Raw genomic sequence first — 20,774 nt, 5'->3', positions numbered from 1 at the left:
TTCTTGTCAGCGCTACAAAAAGCGAGCATGGGGTGACATGCAGAAATAAACATGGGCAGGGTCATTATCCTCTAAAGCCTTGCATTTTCACCCGCGCTGCCCCTGCACTTACGTGACCCCGGCTGACTACAGAGTCTGAGCACCTGTTCACAAACGCTGGCATACACCCATGCATACACCTGAGCACACGTGCACAGGCTTACATGAAATAGAGAAACTTGCTAGCGTGCATGCACATATCCTCACACTTGTGCATGCACAAGCATGTGTGTGTACATATGCACAAGCATTTGTGTGTACATATACACGCACTTGTGCACACATGCTCAAAGATACACAAGTGAACAAATGAATACACATTTTGATATGTTCACACACAAACATGCTCCCACATAGCTTGCTCTCACATCCACACGTAAGAGTGGACGAGTGTGAATATGGATGATATACCCTGTGTCCATGTAAAATAAACAAACATATTTTTAAATGCATGGTTGCATGCATTGCTTTTGGTCTTACGGAATGGTGATTATGAACCTCTTAGAAATGTATATTTATTTTTCTTGTCTACAGATCAAATTTTAAAATATTAAATCATAATAAAATGGTGTTTTACATATTTGCTTTTAGGACAATTGTAGTTCCATGCAGGCAACATTGCCTGAATGTTTTAAAGATTGCTTAGTTTGTTTTAGTCTAGGAGATTAGAGCACAGTAGATGTATATATGTGATTCAATGGTGTAAAGAACCAATGACACTAGTTTTGTTTTTAAACGTAAGTCATTGTTTTATTAAATATTTGGATCTCCTTCAGCGAGAATAATATAAATTACATACATTCCCAGTTTGCCTTCCAGTAAGTGCTGTTGGATATCAGTTGCATCAGACAGTGGGCAGCAGATATTTTTTAAGAGGTCAGATGACTAAGTTTTAGCCAACCAAATATGGGATCAATTTATGAAAAGACAACATAGGCATTTCCTGTGGTCCATTTAAAACAGGTGTCCACTCCAAATAGTCTGTGAGTCACAGGGTACTTCTGTAGTGGGGGGCTTGAGAGAAAGCAATGGGTAAATAATATTTTGTTCATAGTCCTGTTGCAGAGAATTGGAGTTGAACAGATGGACAAAAGATTAAACCTGCTAAAAATATGTGTGCTCTAAGTGCCTGATTGTGCCGCTGAAGTCAATACTCTTCAACTATCCCCCGATACAAGGATGATGTCTGCCAAGGGGGTTCATTGGTGGGTTTTTAAGTGGCAGAGGAGCCCAATTCATGCCCTGCAGATTTTCCCACAGAAGTGAAAGGTGTAATCTTGGAGGAGACATAGTTGTCGGCTGGACTGTTGTGCCCTTTCTCTCCTCCTTTGTTGCTTCTCTGTCTCATGAGCATGTCTGTTCTCCTCAAAGTGAACTGTGGCTTGGCACATGGTGTAGTGACACTGTGTTCTGTTCTTCGCCGAGTCCTCCCTGTTTTTTGGGTTGATGCCTCCCTTTTTAAGGTGTACTTTCTATATGTCTTTGAAGCACTTAATACTAGCTTTACCATTGATTTCAATTATTTCAGGATCAAGCCTTAAATATCCCTTATGTAAATGTAATGCAGCATTGTATAACAGTCCCACACTTGTACTGTAGAGTAAGTAAGCTGTAGCTTTTAGGACCATTGCTGTATAGCAAGTAATCTTTTTTTTTTTTAAATGAGACCTCCAGATCCTAAATGTTTACTACCAGTAAGTAGACTTTCCACCTATGTGTCTATAAACCAAATTCTTGAATGAAAGAAGTGCTAACGGCGTGCTCTCTGTAAGCTCCTCAGAGCAGGGATCCTGCCTCCATCTGTGTATTTTATTGCACCAAGCATTGTAACTATACTTTAAAAAAAAAAACTCGTCGTATTTTTATGATATATGATAATGATGAGTTCTAAAAAAAAAATGGCCTTGTGTGGATTTATTTATTTTAACACTGTCACCGGGTAAGCTAGACTTTTAGGGGGTTTGAGACCCAGCTCCAACCTGTGCCTTGGTTTCCCCCTCCCCACTCACATGCTTTGAGAGGGATCAGGTTATTGCAGGCTAAAAAGGAGGCTGCTATAAAAGCGGCATCTTTCCCTCTCTACAGGGAAGACTAGGGTTGAGACAATATCTGGGCCATGCTGGTCCAGAGAGGAGGTGGAATGACCTGGGAAAGAGATGGATGTTCAGGAGGAAAAGGCCTATGAAGAGGCAGGACATAAAAAGACCCTGGGACAGGAGAATTAAGAGAATGACAATGCCTGGGGTAATAGTGTGAGTTGAAGGTCTAGTATTGGGAACAGTCTTTGCTTAGGGACCACAGGAACTTCTGGAGAGGGTAGGAGAAAACACTTTTCAACTCCTGTGTCAGCAATGAGGAGTCCAGTCCAGGGCAGACCCTAATGAAGAAAGGACTAGAGGCTGAGCTGAAGTTGGGCAGGCAGGAGTGGACAAAGAAAAGACTAGTGAGGCTGGGGCAGGGCCAAAGAGGTTTTTGTATTTGGACTTCTCTCTCACCCTCAATGGGCAGGTCTGTAAATGAGTTTGAGTGGAAGAGTAAATATCAAATGAGTCTGCCAGCCCAGGAGGGCTATTGTTGAGGGAGGAAAACAGGCAGCAGCTGTGTCTGGGCAGGGTGAGATAAACTACTACTACTGCAGACACTATCTGTACAGGCCTCCATTTACAGTCAACACCTGAACAAACAATAAGGACTTGGTGCTCTTTCCAGTGCTCTTGGTGCTTTTTCTTGGTGGAAGGAAGCAGAGAACTGGTGTAGGGTTAGGACATGGGTGGCCAACCTGAGTCTGAGAAGGAGCCAGAATTTACCAATGTACATTGCCAAAGAGCCACAGTAATACATCAGCAGCCCCACATCCACTCTGCCCCTGCCCCCACTCTCAGCACCTCCTGCTCCTTCTCTCCCGATCAGCTGTTTCATGGTGTGGAGGGGGAGGAGCAATGGCATAGCAGGCTCGGGGTGAAAAGGGGTGGGGTGAGGGCAGGGCCTGTGGCAGAGCCAGGGGTTGAGCAGTGAGTACTCCCCAGCACATTGGAAAGTTGGTGCCTGTAGCTCCAGCCCCAGAGTTGGTGCCTATACAAGGAGCTGCATATTAACTTCTGAAGAGCGGCATGTGGCTCCGGAGCCACAGGTTGGCCACCCCTGTGTTAGAAGAAGCAATAGCTCTGTGACATGCTCCCTGCTCTTACAACAATCAGTGGAGGCTTCTTCATCATGCATTCTTGGTATTTGAGCTTTGCAGTGTGGGAAGGGATAGCTGGGGAACCGCCACTCTCTGTGACATACTCTGTGGGGTCCTGGTTGATATTCTAGAGAATTAATGCAGCTTCAAGATCTCTGCCTGTACACCCTTGAGAAGGGAGTATGGCTCAGGTATGGACAGGGAAACCAATAGAAGCATGGCTTCAGCAAGTGCCATGCTGCCCTGGAAGTACAATAAAGGGGATTGTTTTCATGCATAGAGGTCCTGGGTCTGCAAGATTTACTTACAAATTCTTGAGCTGTACAGGGTTTAGATCTCCTGTCCCCGGCTTTCTTCATCGGCCCTCAAGCCCCTTCCCAATTAGCATGCAACAAAACCTTTGAGAGTCTGACTTCCAAGTGTTTCTATGGACTTTTCTCTTTTCAGTCCAATAAAGATGAGTGTTTTACTGGTTTCCCCTTTATCTTGCTGTATACCTGTAACTTACCAATGGTTAAAACACCTAAAATGTATGTACCTTCTAACCAATGTGAAAATCATGAAAAGATACATATATACATGTAAAATGTGATACATAGGGCTGGCCCTAGAATTTTGAGGGCCTGGTATATAATGTATTGTGCAGGGTCTTAACTGGATTCCCATGATTCACACACACTCGCTCATCTGTAGGTGGGAGAGTTTGGTAGTTTGTTGGGTCATGTTTGTCATTCAGGGGGTAGGGAAGAGATTTAGAAACTGGGGGAGGAGAGTCAGAAGGATTGCTATTTCTGGCATGGGAGGAGATTGATGGGTTCCATCTATTAGAAGAGTTGTCAAAAAGCTTGTCAACAACAGTAGGGAATGGTTGAGTGGGCCACTGATTATATGATATCCATGACAAAAGTGCAAGGCCCTCTGAGGTGGCGCATACAGCAATAATAATTTGAGCATGCTGTTTTACTATTTTGACAGTATCAAATGTAACTTCTTAGTCTTCATGTTTTAATCTATCTTTAGATGGCTTTTAACAGAAGCACATTCTTGGTGATGATTTTCTTTATAGGAGCATCCAGTGAATTTCTGGGTAATATTAGGAGTGGTGAAGGTAAAATACCCTCTTACTTAGAATTTGGTGGTACATGGTATTTGCATGCTCACTTGAGATTTGGGTAAGGGAGTTCCCTTTCTTTCTTTCTTTCTTTTCTTTCTGTATTAGGGAACAGTGAGTCTAAATGGAAATGTATTATCTACAGAGTACTCTGCTACAAACAGTTGGCCTCCCTCAGTGGGTAGTACACAAACTGTTTGAATTCATAGGAAATTTATCAGAATTGCCTCATCACAATGTGTTCATGCTGATGCTCCTGATGATATTGCCATTTCTAGTGCCTGAGGCTGAGTGCATGTAATCTGCCAAAGTAAACTCTCTTGGAAAATGGCATACACTACACTTCAGTTCGATAAGAGTGGAGGTGGGGAAAGGAGGATTTTCTTACAATGGACACAAAAAGGTGGTTGTTGGCCATATTAAAAGTGAAACAGGCACTCAGAAAAAGCCTGCTTGTACCTGCTATAGTGAAGACATTTTTTAGAACTATTACATGTCAAATATACTTTATCCAGTGACAAAATCCTGCTGTTTTTACTTGCGTAAGGGTAATGGGACTTTTTGCCTGATTAAAAAGTGCAGGATTTGTCCCAATGTCATCAGCAAAGCTGCTCACCTCATTCACCTAAATGAAACTTGACTTCAAAGTCTACTGTAATTGGGACCATTTAAATGCTAATATTAAGCATTAGATTGAACATAAAGTTCTTTCTCTTTACTTTTCTTAAAAGAAAACAAGAAAATGCACCCTGTAACGCCATAAATGATTGCCCAAAGTGGAAGGTGGGGGGAGGGAGATGGATGGCTATGCTGCTGCTATAAGAAAGTTTAGTTTGTTTAATTTTTGTCTTCAGTATCTAAACACTTGGTTTATGTGATGCTGTTTACATATGCAATGACTGAGCATGTTACTGGTAATGTAATTAATGGATTTAAGACTGTCACTATCTGTCCGAAGAGCACAGATGTCAATCAAATATGTTTTGCATTGGTACTGTACAGTATAAATACACATTAGCAATGGAGAAGGGATTAGAGGCAGAGACAACTCCTGTACTATTCAAAGAAAAGCCAAAATGGAAAAATATACAGTAACAACGTTTCCAGCGCTCAAGTTTCTAGTTAAGTTGGATGTTAAGTTGGTTACATTTTCAAAATGTCTTAAGAAAAAGCAGCTGAAAACCAACAGCAGATTGCTGCTCACCCTCTGCCAGCTCCTGCTCTCTCAATAAGAATGGCTGCCTAGCAGCAAGCCACATCTTGTGGTATGCTTGTACCACCTGCCAGATAAAGACAGCAGCAGCAAGGGTCACTCAATCATCAGCTGGAAGCTGTTCTGTCCGCCTAGGTTTGTACATAGTGCTCATGACCGTGCATCTGTTACCCAACTTGCTGCTACTGTTGTGGCTGTTGCTTGTATCCCTTTCCTCCCTAACTGGTACTGCTGTCTGATGTTTTTCTGTGCAAGGCTCCCTGTCATTACTCTTTTGACACTGTGAGGAGATGGTTCCATAGGGTATTTGTCCCAGTTACTGATGCTTCTCACTTCCTCTGATGCAGTATCTGGCCACACTTTGATCCATGTTCGGGGGGGGAGGGGGGCCTAAAACATGTAAGAGCAAGAGACCTTTATGTCCCTTGAGTACCTCCCTTTTACTGTTTTCTACTGTTTCCTTCTTGCTGCTGCCTATACTGAATGATCAAGTCACTGGCTTCTTGACTCACTTAAACTCTCCCTGCCTAATACTCTCATTCCTATACACACAAAGCCAGTATACATAAGGGAGATGGGTGAGCACTTTGGTGTGAATATGCTCCTTTACTTGCTTGCCATCTATCTATAGTCACACAGCTGAAAGCAGCTCCTGAAACACTCTTGCAAACAAAAGCCATGTTCACAGAAAAGTGAAAAAGGAAACATAGTTACACTGTGGGAGGATGGACAGCTCAGTTGTTTGAGCATTGGTCTGCTAAACTGAGGGTTGTGAGTTCAATCTTTGAGGGGGCCATTTAGGGATCTGGGCCAAAAATCTGTCTGGGGATTGGGCCTGCTTTGAGCAGGGGGTTGGACTAGATAACCTCCTGAGGTCCCTTCCAACCCTGATATTCTACAATTCAATTTTTTAATTACAAGTTGTATTTAGCAAATATGTTTGCAAATAACTTTTTCCACTATTTGCTCAATTCTCTATATGCATGTGGTCTGATGATTAGTTACTTGAACCTGATAACAGTCCTGGAGTGGAACACTCTGTTCTTTCTCCTCATCACATAGCCTGTTAGGAATGACATGTGATTGTTAAGAATTTGTAAGTATAGTGGTGAATGGTGTACCTGGAGACAAGAAGCCAGGAAGTCAGAAGACTATGTCTAGGCTGATCTTCAGGTGAAAGCCAGCTGTGCTAAAATTTTATATTCAGTTTCCCAAATAATCCCACCACAAATAAAGATGAATAAATTAACTTTTAATTAGTAATTAACTCATCTACATATCTTTTTAAAAGAAATTCTCCCACCCTACTGGTTTATACTGAAAGGTCTGTAACTTTCTCCTGGTTCCTGCATTATGAGCCTCACAGCTTGCTGGGCTGGGATAAAAGTAAAAATAAGTTCATAGTGTGACACTTACATAGCAATCATTTCTGTACATAACAAGTGTACATGAATAGTTCCTGCTTCCCCGGCAGTGTGTCTATTGCATAGTTTCTCTGAGTTGCAGAACAGGATCCAAAAGGATAAAAATTGGTCCAGTAAAAGACTAATGAGTGACAGTGAAGAAAGGCTATTGACTAGTGCATTGAGCAAATGATTGGCAGACATGAGCGCCTGAGTTCACATCTCAACGCTACTTGCTCACTGCATGGACTTGGGCAAATCACTTTGTCTTATTTTCGCCTTCTGTAAAAGGAGAACATAATCATACTTATCTCATAGATTTATTTTCAGAATTACCTAATCTATTTAGGTAGTAGGTAACATTATTACAAATGTTAAGAAAATGCTGCTTAACTAATAGAATGGGAAGTTAGAACTAAGAGAAGAAGATGGATATATTATGGCTTTGCTGGACATAGCCTCATAGGAGGGAGTAGCCTATAGTCTGTGAAAATAAGTGATGTATTTGAAAGCCTTGAGGAACCCTTCTTAGAGTATGTTATCTCAAAAATCTGACTAGTTGTTTTCTATCACAAAACTAACATGAGTAGGAAGCATTTCAATACTTGCTAGAGTTAGTTACAAAATTTTAAGATTTAATTTAATTTGTTTTTTGGCTATAATTTTGATGGGGGAGGGAAACAAAATCTTTATGAACATTTTTGTGAAAATTACATCCCATTTTTTAACCAGCTTCAATTCTTGTATCTCTCTCTCTCTCTCTCTCTCTCTATCTGTATGCCCTCTGACCCACCATCACCACAGTATCTGAGGAACTCTCAACAACGTCGTGAGATAAGGAAGTATTTTTATTCTCACAGGGAGACCTGAGGTATCCTGCCCTATCCAAAACCTGTTCAAGTCAATGGAAAAAAAAACATTTAACTTCAGTGGGCTTTGGATCAAATCACAAAACCATCCATCCATTCTACTGTATCTAAAAAAAAACAACCCACACTTTTTTGCCATTCTTCTATATCTGACACCTTTTTTTCCCTTTACAAAAAGTGCAGTCATGAGTCTGCACCAACAAAGTATAGTTTTTAAAGTGTACATGGACTGATGGAACTTTTTGTTCTTCCTCTTGTTATTTAGCACTTATAGCTATCTAATTGCATCCATTACATTTGCTGACAGTCTATATACAGGTATGGGGTTACATAAGGTAGAATTAGCTAAAAGATTGATGTGATATGGACACAGTGGCAAAATGAGCACAGATGTGTGCATGGAAATAAGTGACAGGCTGCAACTTTTATTAAACTTTAATACAAGGGAGGGGCACTACCTGACCATCATCCACACTCTCCTATACCAGGGATTTGAGTGGTTCCAGTGTGGGATTTGGAAGGCTCCTTACCATATAACCCATTAACAGGGACCAAAGTTACAGGGCTTCTTACCATATAACCTGTAACATGGGGTTGCTTTCCTTAGTCAACGACTCAGCTCTCTGAGTTCTAGTACCATTTCCACCATGAGGGGGACAGAGGGTACAGCAGGGTGGCTCTTGAGGGCCACAAGGTTTGACCTCAGCCCATGAAGGTCCTTATGACATAAGGCTCAGCACCAAAATTACAGGTATTTTTACCCCTGGGAACTTCTTATTTTATTCTTTTGACTACACTGGAAACCAGCTGCAAGTTGGATCGAATAAACATCATTACCCCAGTACCTCAGTCAGGTACTAAGTGTGTTCCCACTTAACCCACTGTGGCTTGAAGGTGCTGTGAGAAAGGCAAAAAGCTCCTTGGTCCTCTGCCCATTGGCCCATGGGAGAAAAAATTGCTTCTTGACCCCCTAAATAGGTGATCAGCTAGACACACAGCAACGATAAGCAAGGTTCTCATTCCCAATTCAGATGGGTAGGTTGGGCTGCTGGAACAGCCCATTTAGCCCTTCACTGGACTAAATCCTGGGAGTTGGGGAATGCCGGCCAATCATAACCCTTCTCTCCCAGCTGGCCAGTGGTTCCAGAGTCTCCCACGGTGAGGAGCTACGTATTATCCCTTGGCAAGCATCTCCCTCCTTTGCTACTGGACTTTTCCACTTTCAACTCTGGCCCCATCATTTCCCCCAGCCATTGATGTGGGTGGGTGACATTTAGAGGTGGGGAGCATGCAACCTTCTGATATAAGAAAGAGCAGTTTCCATAGCTCTGTAGCCTGGAAATTTGGTTTCCTTCAAGGGCCAACAGGCCTGAATGAGCCTTTATTGATCCTACCACAGGCATATTTACACAGGGAAAATTGCTGGTATGTTGGATGTGGGGTAAACTGGAGGTGAACATGAATAAATCAGCCAATATGAGTACAAATTTCAAATAGGTAACTACACACCTAAGTATTCCCAGACCTAAAGTAATTTTTAAGTGCTTTACATATTGGGAGTAGTTAACTCTAAGATACATTTAGGCTGTTTCATTCTACCATCCATTTCCTCTACCTCTTATGAAGTTGTTTTTTAGATATTCCCACAAAATGTTGTAAATTACTTTTATTGTAATTTATTTAATATTAATGTCCAAATTTGGCTAAGCACTGTGCCATAACTTCCATTGTTTTTAACAGTGCAGGATCAATCCCCAAATATTTAAAGTTAAGCATGTGCTTAAGTGTTTGCTTGTTCAAGGCCACGGTCCTCATGGCATCAGAAAAAAATAGTACATAAGAACATAGGATTTATCTAGAAAAGAATAAATCTTGAATAACACTGTTCCTCACTAGACTCACAGCAGTGTTCTTAGTTGACAGTTCACTTGAATGTAACAAACAAAAAAGGAAACAACAAGCAAACAGAATATTAAAACAAAACCAAAAAGCAGCTCAAGTGAAACAGCATGTATAAAAGAAAACATCCAGTAGTTTCAGGATTTGTTGTTGTTCTATCATAAGCTCCCCACCATTTTTCACATATTGAACTAGATATATTGTTATTGCTTATTCCAGGAACTCTACCATTGTAACATTTGCCCAGAAAGTAATACATCATAATCACTTAATTTTCACAGAAAAAAATTGTATTTTTAGACTGAATTCATACACCACGTGGAGTTACTTACAATTCACTAATTTTCAATTAATTTGTTAAGATCAGTTCTCCTTACTCTTTAATTGTCAATAATCAGTGTCACTCCTCTAGGAAAGCACCTCTGCAGTCTGGACAGTGTATACTTATGTGATAAATAATGGATAAATACTGAGTGTGCCATTAGCCGTTAATGTAGTGGATTGATTCCATGCAGCATATACTCTCCATCCTTGTTTTAGCACTTATGCCATCTGTCTCTTGCACTCATTGTGTGATGCTTCAGTAAGAGCAAATGGGGTTCCCTGATCATACTTAATTTAGCTCCTTTGTATCACCTCATAAATATATTGAGAGAAAATAAAGCTCATCTTTCTTCAAGAGCACAGAAGGATGTACAAATTAAAAGGTGTATTAGGACTGTTGTTGTTTTGTAACATACATTTTAGAAGAGTTACTTGTGTGGATTATTTATTGCTAAAACAGCAGACCCAAAACAATTTTTTCGCTCACAAGCAATGTTTAACTTAAGTGGGCTGGTGCCACCAAGCTCTATACCAGTGGATGAAACAGGAAATCATTGGAAGCCTGTTTTCCCACCCCTGCAGAAGTAAGAGCAGGGTTTCTGAGAGAGGTGATCAGAATTCCACTTCTATTTCATAATGGCAGGAATCTGCAAGGAAAGAGGCTGCTAGGAGCTGATTGCATTTGGCAGGAGCAGGAGCTGTTGGTGGATCTCTCTCTCTCTCCCTCTCTGGGCCCAATCAAGCTCCCACTGAAGAAAATGGCAAAACTCCTGTGGAAGTATGACTGGGGCCTCTGGTAACAGAATCCCTCCCTGCAACACTTATATACACACCATTTTCTTGAAGGCTGTGAGACTAATTTTCAATCCAATTTACACTAAAAGTACCTGATGTGATTAATATGAAGATTTGAATTTTCTGGTTCAGCATTATGGGCCTAATTGTTCTGCTTTTTGCATAGAGCAAAAGTGTTAAAATTGTGACTTATGCAGGAAGAAAAAGAAGGCAAGTTTCTCACATGTCCACCCACTACAGCAATGAACCCAAACAGGACTGTCATGCTTCCCCAGATAATAAAACAGGGTGAGCAGCATAGCCCTGGTGATGCACACCTCCCCAAATATATGGGCAAGTCAAAAAGAAGTAGAAGTTTGGCCAAAGGAAACAGACCACTTCTGTATGGATCATGCAGAATTGGCCTTTTTTCTTGTTTATTGAGCCTTTCAGACATGTGTGCGCAAAATCTGTACACAAACAGCTGTATGTAAAGGATGCTCTAGAAAGCTTTAATTATATAGCTACACTTTATCTATATATCTAGTTTCTCAAATTGCAGCCTTCACTGTTATTTGAATACCATTGTAATGCATGTCAGGGTGGCCAGCAGAAAACAGGAATTCAGAGAAAAGTGTGCTATATTTATCTGTGCACAGTGGTGACAATGGATCATAGTACAGAGATAACAGATTAGCAAACTATGAACACAGCAAAGGGCAAATCTCAGTCCCTAAACAAAGAGCTGGGAGGCCCCAGGGCATGGGAAATATGTAGGAGATGAGGGATACGTGGTCTTTAGTCTTTTGGGAAATCTGGATGTCATAGCCATTGCCAACTGGTTGTTGCATGATGTTGCTTTGTATGTTGATGTTTGCACAGTGTTTGATGGATGTGATTGTGGTGATGAATGTGGTATAGTCACTGGATGTTTTTGGCTCATGAAGGTGTGTTACTCCATGGTACAATGATAAGTTAAGGGACGTAGGTGTTCATCAGACATACAATTGATTACCTGTATGTGTTCTTTCAGATACAAGCTTGTGACTGCAACATGCTACCAGTATATACTGATAATTCCTACACTTCTGAATTATGTTTTGTTTCACTGACATAAAAACTGTCCTGTTCTAGGCTCTTGTAGTCCATGCTAACCCTGTCCCAGATCCTTGTCCCAGCCTTAGCATTTTACGCGATGGTTGTCAGAATGCATCCCTTATGTGGATTGAGTTGTATCCCTGCCTACATTTCTACTTTGAGACACAATAGCAGCAGTGTCCCCCTACCTTACAGGCACAGTGTACTTTAGAGGCATCTTCCTGTTTGTGACTGAGTACTCAACTACAGTATATTTTACGTTTTGTATGGGGATAGTAGCATTAAAGTAGTGCTGCCTATTTTTGTACTTCTTTGCCTTATCTCCAACAATCCTCTCAGGGCATAGTGGGAAGATTGGGGTCTATAACTGAATAATATTAAATGAATATCCATCCTCCCCCCTGCACATAACTTACCATGTACCTTCTCCTACTATGTGTACATACTGCTTTCCTGAATCTGTGGAAAAACAGCAACAGAGGAAGCAATCCTTAAACATGTGTCAGTGTATAAATAGCTCAGGTAAAAGCATATCAAAGGCTCTGTTGCACTACAGAAGAATGCACCAGAATTTTCAGAAGGGCTCAGCATCTATAATCAATGAAACTCAGCAGGTTGGGTACTGAGCTTCTCTAAAAATCAGGCAACAGGTATCACAATGGGAGCGGCTCAGTACTGAGCTCTTTTGAAAATCTGGCCCTATATGTAGTGGAACGGTAGCGTAACATGTAACCAGGTAATTATGTAACAGAAAAAGGGGGAACTACTTTACACTGCTCTTGAGTTCCATTTGCACAGTGACAGCTCTTCCAGACTCAGTTCCTGAAAGGTAGAAGTGCCTCTCAAAGATGTTTGCTTCAGAAAGAAGAATTACATCTTCATCCCAAGTCCATCTGTCTTTTATATAAGAGGCAATGGAAAAACTCTTTTTTTTTTACTTTCTAAATGATTTTTGGTCATAAAATTGACTCCTGCTTACTTTCTGCCAACTCTTACATCTTGCAGAAATATTAGTATAAGAATATTAGACAGAACAGAAGCTCTAGGGGAATATTTCAAAGTGGTGCACACTGGAATTAAATCACAACTCTGCCTTGTTATTGGAAATTGTCAAAAGGAGATTATTGGACAAAGGGACCAGCCATGTCCTGTGCCAGCCATGCCTGGGGTGAAAAGCAGATTGTCAGGGCTCAAAGAAATCTGAAGACTCCAGAGACTGACTGTTGTCTCCTAGGGAGATTAACAACAAGAGGATAATTGGTGAGATTCTCAAGGGGTTGATTCTTTAGCAAGAGCCCAACAGGAGCTTCTTTAAGAGATGCTGGTAGCTTGTTCTTCTGAACAGAAGTGTTGACAGTTTTCCTCCAATAATGGAGTTTATGTCTCCTGTCTGACTTTATCAGCCAAGTAAAACAGGAGTTAAGCTTGCAGATCATAGCCTGAATCTCTCAAGTACTTTTAGAATCCAAATGAGTTACACTAGCTGAAACTAAAACAGAAAAGACTGTAATTTTTTTCCTTATATGCTTCAACAAACACTCTGGCTTGAATCTGAGATTTTTTTTCTGTGCTGTAGACTGAAGATCCTGAAGTAGATTCACAAGATCTTGGGATAGCCTGCAGTAGAAGAGCTATTGTCATCCACATGGCCATTGAAGTCACCCAGAACAATAAGTCTTAATGACTCCAACACACTCTAGACACAAACTCTGTCATTTCCACCAGGGACTCTGGTCTAGTGGGCAGCTGTATAACAAAATCCATTTTAAGCTCCATCCCCACATTCACCCACAATATGGATATATGCTGCTGAAATTTGTTTTGGAGTGAGGGGCTGTAACAGAGGCTTACCTTTCTGACATACAAATGAGTTCTGTCTCATTGGCTGGGTAGCTTAGTCTGCTAGTAAAGCAATAATCCTGCCCCTTTTGGGGGTTAAATGAAAGTCTAAGCAAAAAAGTCCAATAGAAGGTCAAAAACTTTCACCCAATCTTTTCTCTAAATCATACTCCTCCCTTGAGGGTCGGTCAATCTCCACCCTTCTCTGGAGCATAGAAGAAATGTCCCCTGTGGTCCCACAAAAGGAGTTCACACACTTCCTCATCCATGAGCTTTAACCAGTTCTCTATAATACATTCACAGTGGGGGCCTCATTTGTGATCAAGCCATCTGTCATGGTATAATTCCTCACTCTGAACCTTAGCGTCCAAAAGATGGGGTACCAGCATGAATTCCTCTAAGCTCAATTACCAGCTTAGTACTTGTAGCGCTGCCACCAACCAGGAATTTCAGTGCCTGGTAAACTCTGGTCCCCCCAAAACCTTGCCCAGGGACCCCCAAGACCCAGTCCCTTTGGATCTTAACACAAGGAAAGTAAGCCCTTTCCCTCACCGTTGCCTCTCCCAGGCTTCCCCTCCCTGGGTTACCCTGGAAGATCACTGTGATTCAAACTCCTTGAATCTTAAAACAGAGAGGAAAATCCACCTTCCCTCTCCTTCTCTCTCCCCCTCCCAGATTCTCCCTGAGAGAGAAAGTAATCCTAACACAGAGAGAAAATTAACCTCTCTCTCCCCCTTCCCTCCTTTCTCCCCACCAATTCCCTGGTGGATCCAGACCCAGTCCCCTGGGGTCTCACCAGAATAAAAAAACAATCAGGTTCTTAAACAAGAAAAGCTTTTAATTAAAGAAAGAAAAAACAGTAAAAATTATCTTTGTAAATTTAAGATGGAATATGTTACAGGGTCTTTCAGCTATAGACACTGGGAATACCCTGCCAGCCTAAGTATACAAGTACAAATTAAAATCCTGTCAGCAAAATAAAAATTTGAACTCCTTCCAGCCAAATACACATTTGAACTCCTGCCAGCCAAATACACATTTGCAAATAAAGAAAACAAACATAAGCCTAACTCGCTTTATCTACCTAGTACTCACGATTCTGAACTTATAAGAGCCTGTATCGAGAGATTGGAGCGAAATCTGGTTGCACGTCTGGTCCCTCTGAGCCCCCAGAGTGAACAACAACCAAAAACTAACAGCACACACACAAACTTCCGTCTCTCAAGATTTGAAAGCATCCTGTCCTCTGATTGGTCCTCTGGTCAGGTGACAGCCAGGCTCACTGAACTTAAGCCTTTACAGGCAAAAGAGACATGAAGTACTTCTGTTCTATTAACCCTTGACTATTTGTTTATAACACCATCGATAATATTAACCATATTGGCCACTGACTTTGCATTAGACAATATAATCAAAGACCTAGGTCCCTGACAGTTGACATCTTTGCCAAATAAGACACAAGATGAGACCAGTGGAACTGATATCTAGTACATTTTCCTCTTCCTCAGCAAGACCTGGACAAGACTACAATAAAATATGCTTCATTACAGTTGTTCAACAGTACTGAAACCAGAATCTCTGCCTATTTAGATAATCCACCATATCTATTCCTCTCATTCATCTTGACTAAATATCCTTTTTTTTTTTACAGAGACGGTTTTAGCCATGTTCTTCTTCAGGTATTTTTTCACTAGTCGGTCAAATACAGCATCTGCTGGCTAACTCACTACAAATCAGTTCCTCTTCCTCTGTAGTCTGCAAATAGAATTTCATTATGTCTCAAGAATAACTCATATGAGTCTAGATTTTGCTCTCAGTTATACTGATGTAAATTCCGAGTAAGTCCACTGACTCATCCCCCATGCCTCACCACTCACCCCACCCATATAGTGGAAAATTTGCTGGAAAACTCCGTAAGCTGAAAGTTGTGGAGATTCTACTTTGCTGAGTTGGAACAATCCCTATGAAGGAGATTGGGATATGTATTTATCTTTGAATTTAATAAAATTCAAAGACCATCAGTGGATCAATTTATGCCTATACTAATTTAACAAATGAAAAGAATGGGAAAAAAACAGTGAAACAGCCCTTTCTCTCTCTCATTGCCCACTGTCTGTCCCCTCCTCCCCGCTGGGAATAATTGCATCTCAAGCATAATACAAAAATCTCAGTAATTTACAGGAGAACGTATGACCACACAATTTAAGCAATCAAATCCATTTGCTTAAAAGACTGTAACAGAAGCCCACTCTCTCATTTGAGCTGTTTATTCTGTGGAGGAGAATTCTGCACCCCAAAATCAGATTTATCTAAATCCATGAGACCCCAAAATAAAAGTAAACAGACAGAGATTAATAATGTCCTTATTAAAAATTATTACATTTTGATATCAGTTCTACTTAGGGTCTCCTTTGTGGAATTTCAAGGAATTTTATGCAACTGATCCATGAAAATTAAAAGAAAAAAAGAACAAAATAAAACACCTAACTTCACTTTTAGTCTGATTAACTATTATAACTGAATGTTGGAAAAAGCAATAATAGGCCAACTTTAAGTAACAGCCATAACTTCTTGTTGTTATAACACTGAGCTACAAATTGCTTAGTTCTTGATAGCCTCCCTTTTCTCTACAAGTTGTGTTACTGCATTTAGGATCCCTGCTACCACAAAGCTCCCTCAGGCTGTGCATACAACAAAACACGTGTGAACTGTAAACAATCCCTTGTATGTATCTATGCTATCAGCTAAGCTAATTTATGTGCACAGGTTTGTGTATTGCTAGTCTATCAGAAAATCATGCAGAAGGGACCCAGTCATGTTTCCTTTGAATTCAGTGAGATTTACTATTGATTTGTGCAGAAATCTGGATTTATGAGTAAGATACTGGTCTGGGACTTGTGAGATCAAGGTTTTATGCTTGGCTTTGCCACGCACTTCCTGCGTGACACTAGCAAGTTATTAGGGAAATGATCCAAAGCCCACTGAAGTCAGTGGAAGTTGTGCCTTGTAATTCACTGGGTTTGGGATCAGGCCCATAGCATTAGATTGAGTAATTTCTCCTCCCCCTGTGTAAGAGGCAGCACACAAGAGGACCAGGAATTATATGTCTCAGAAAGGTACACATTCCTTCCTGCCCGTGAAGGTCAGGTATCTTCTACTGGCTGGTTATTAATCTTCATGCTTCATGCCACCTCAGCTGCACTGGATGGTATGTGGATGGTGGAGTCAAGGCTTGGTCCATTCCCTGCCACTCTCCATACATACTTTAGCCAACTGTGTGTGGTGGAAGTGAGCAAGCATGCCGTGACTGTAACCATGGTATGGGGGAGGTCGTGCAGAGGAGTGGGGAGGTTTGCTCCCCACTTATGTCCCTGCCTGACTGCAAAATGCTAGGTCAGGATCTGGCCCTCAACTGTTTCTTTGCCTCAGTGTTCCATCCACAAAATTGGGATAATTATATTTCCCTATTGTGAGGATAAATATATTAACTTTCTGAGAAGCAGTCAGATTCCACAGTGATGGTGGTCACCTAGAATCACATAGTTTTCAATAGGAGCAGATGCAGGTTGAAGGATTTAGCTGAATCCTAGAATTTAGCATGGGTTAGTTAGTGCACATTCATGCACATACACACGCACAAAACCTATACAGATGCAAGGAACTGGGGGAGAAGAGTACAAGACCCTCTAAATATGACCACTGATTAATGCAGGTCAGTTTGTTATCCTAACTGCCATGATTGTGAACTCTGACTCACCCAGAGACACATTTCCATTAAAAAGATGATTTTAAAGATCCATTAAAACTCTCCTGTTCACATCTATCTCCTCTGATTTTTCCAGCAGACTGAAGTCTCTCTCTTATATCAGACTAAATCTCAGACAGTTCCAATGGACCAACAAATGAACCCCAACAGTCAGCTCTAACAGTGCTCTGACTCAGCGAGAAGAGTAATAATGAATCATAGACTATCAGGGTTGGAAGGGGATTGATTTAGAATCTAGAATACCCATTTAACATCCTATCTCCTACTTTTCCAAATGTTTTCTAGTTAGACCTTCATTAATTTTTTTAACTTGAGGCTCATAAAGTTCAAAAGCAGAAATATAGTTAAACTTCACAGTGGTCAAGGATTAATTGCTTGGATGAATCGGGACATATAAAAAGCCCCTGTAACTCAAGAAAGAAAGGGTAATTATTGATCACATTGGCTATAAACCATTCTAAAGAACTTTTATGAATGATGTAGCTATTTTATGTTATAAATGTCAGTTTATCGCAATTATAAATAACAGTACATCACAGTAAAAATCTGATTAATGTATATCAATATAAAATATATTTCATCAAGTGGCACAATAACTCATATTGATGGTTCTAGCCTTCCATTACTAACCTGACTGGATATTTAGGATATTTATAGTGGATTTAATTTATTAATAATAAGGTATTACTTGTGCCAACTATGCTATACAGATTAATAGTTTTCAAATGGGTAGTACTATTTAATGGTCTCTCCCTGAGCAATGAGAAATGTGCACTGTATGTTGAATGATGGAGGCAAGTAATTCAAGCAATATCATTCCACTGGCATCAAAATGGGAGATTTGAGAAAATTTTTTGTTATGTATTACCAGAATTTTCAATCTGCAATGCATAACAAAGAACTATTTGTTTTAAAAGACCAAGTTGAGTTTATGCAGGGCGAAAAAAACCTTCAGTGTTTAATGGATGGAACAGAGAATGGAAATAACTGATAGAATGCAAAGAAATTTTGTTCTGTTTGGAATGCCTTACCACTGGTCCTGCCATCTGTCATGCATGTCTTCATGAAATAAACAATTTTCAGAAACATTTGTCCTGAAAATGCAAATTATTATTATTTCTTATTTATTTCCAGTAATGCAAATGGATCTGTTTTTAAGCCATTTTTGCATGAAGGTATTGCCTACATTGCCTACTTCAGAAAATTAGTTAAGATGCTGAAATTAAGCATTTCTATTCAGGAAGGGTGCTTAAGCACATGCTTAGCATTAAGTATGGGAGAAGAGGGGATGGAGAAACTACGACCCCGGTTCAGAAAGTACTGGAATACATGCCTAACTTGAAGCACATGGGCCCTGATTCAGGAAGTCACTTAAATACATGTTCAAGTGTTTTCCTGAGTCAGGGCCCTTTACTTTGCTGGTTTCGCTCAATGCCTCCACTCATTCCATCCATCCTGGTTCTCTTTTTGCCCCTTCACTTTCTGTTTTTCTCTCCTTCATTTCCCCCTTCACTTGTCCCACCCTCCCTTGCCTGCTCTGTATTCCAGCCTTCTTTATTTTCTTGCTGGTCCCTCGCTCTCTATGAGCCTGATCCATAGTTCATTGAAGGCAAAAGAAAAAAGCCCATTGACTTTAGTGTCCTTTGGATTAACCCTATACATGCTCCTTAGGTGCCCAGTCTTACCCCTGCTGTGGAAGCAGCATCCAATTGCTACACCATCCCGTTTCCTTGAAAATGCAGATCCTGGAGCAGAAAAGTTTCTAGAATTGCTGCATAAAGTGAAACAAAGTTATTGGGGTAATATGAATAGAGATTCCAAATCATATGCAAGTTAGGGTCACCACCTGGCTGAGCTGACTGCCACTACTTTTCTGAACTATTCCAGCAGCACTACACTTGAGTTGAACTCTCTAAAACCTTTTTTTTTTTCTCAGCACTTAGATTTTTGGTGCTGGAACAATCTGTATAGTGGGTGCAGGGGGTGCTGAGAGCCATTGAACCAAACTGGAAACCCTGTATATAATGGAAACCACTTCAGGCCAGGGAGTACAGCAGCACCCTGAGTTCCAGCACCTATATCTTCAAGTATGTGTATGCTGCAATAAGATATCTGTGGCATAGTTGTGGGTGGCCCACATCAGCTGACTCAGGCTTATCAGGCTCAAGCTGTGGGGCTAAATAATGCAGTGTAGACACTCAGGCAGGAGCCTGGGCTCTGAAACCCCATGAAGTGGATGAGTCTCAGAGCCCTGTCTCCAGCTAGAGCCCAAACTTGTACACTGTGATTTTGGGTAAGTGTGCACTGCAATACAACCCCAAGGTTAGTGGATTTTAAGTCAGCCAACCCGTGTTAGGGAATCCAGGGGCTGAGCATATGCACATTCAGAATTTTCTAACCTGGGCTTAAATCTGGGGCTCTGGTGTCTACACTGTAGCATGCAGACCTGAGTCAAACCAACCATATCCCAGACTCTCTAGTGACCACCCCAAATGTGGCCACACTAGCCCTTTAACTGTGGTGCACTGTGGGAAAGCTTTACTGCCCACTCTGCACCTGACAGGAAGTTTGAACAGCTTGCCAAGCAACATGGAGGAGATGCCTTTTCAAGAAGTTCTCTTGCTTGCACTTTGACTCCTGTGTCAGGAAACAGGCAGAGCTTCCATGAGGCACTGGTGGACATTTTGGCAGTGTTTTCTGACCCACCAAAGGTGCGTGACAGAGCTTTGTATGGAGCAGGAGGAGAAGGAAGAGTAACCTGGCATGGTAGACTTGCACTAGCTGATGCTGCTCGTTACATTCAGCATAGCCTCTGATGCCCCCTATGAATACGGGTGCCTCTGGTGCTTGGCCACAAGCACAGACTGGTGGGATCACATTGTCATATGGACCTGGTATGACCAGCAGTGGGTTCATATCTTTCACATGAAGAAGCTACATTTCTGGAGCTCTGTGAACAGCTTTCCCCAACCTTCAACATAAAGGCATGAGAGCACCTTTGATAGTTCAGAAGCAAGTTGCTGTCTGGAAGCTGGCTACCCAACTGCTACTGGTCCGTGGTCAACCAGTTTGGTGTTGGAAAGACAACAGTGGGTACAGTGGTGGCAGAGGTTTGGTGGCAGTTTGTTGGACATCAGGGGTTTGGTTTACTCCAAGGTGGCGGGCATACAAAGATATTCCTGAGGTAATTGCTATCTTTGAGAAAATGGGGTTTCCACACTGTGCCAGGGCCATTGGTGGGACTTGTGTGTCCATAGT

The 20,774-nt window shown here is 41.2% G+C and overlaps 1 protein-coding gene across 1 annotated transcript in view; it reads left to right on the top strand.

Annotated features, from left to right (window-relative positions):
* The window catches only part of HIVEP2 (HIVEP zinc finger 2), a 209,246-nt gene that overhangs the window by 169 nt on the left and 188,303 nt on the right, over nt 1–20,774 (top strand). The window lies entirely within an intron of this gene.

This window comes from Gopherus evgoodei, chromosome 3 (genome assembly GCF_007399415.2).
Source record: "Gopherus evgoodei ecotype Sinaloan lineage chromosome 3, rGopEvg1_v1.p, whole genome shotgun sequence".
Lineage (NCBI taxonomy): Eukaryota > Metazoa > Chordata > Testudines > Testudinidae > Gopherus > Gopherus evgoodei.
Note: the sequence above shows the minus strand (reverse complement) of the source record. Positions and strands in the feature narration are given on the sequence as shown.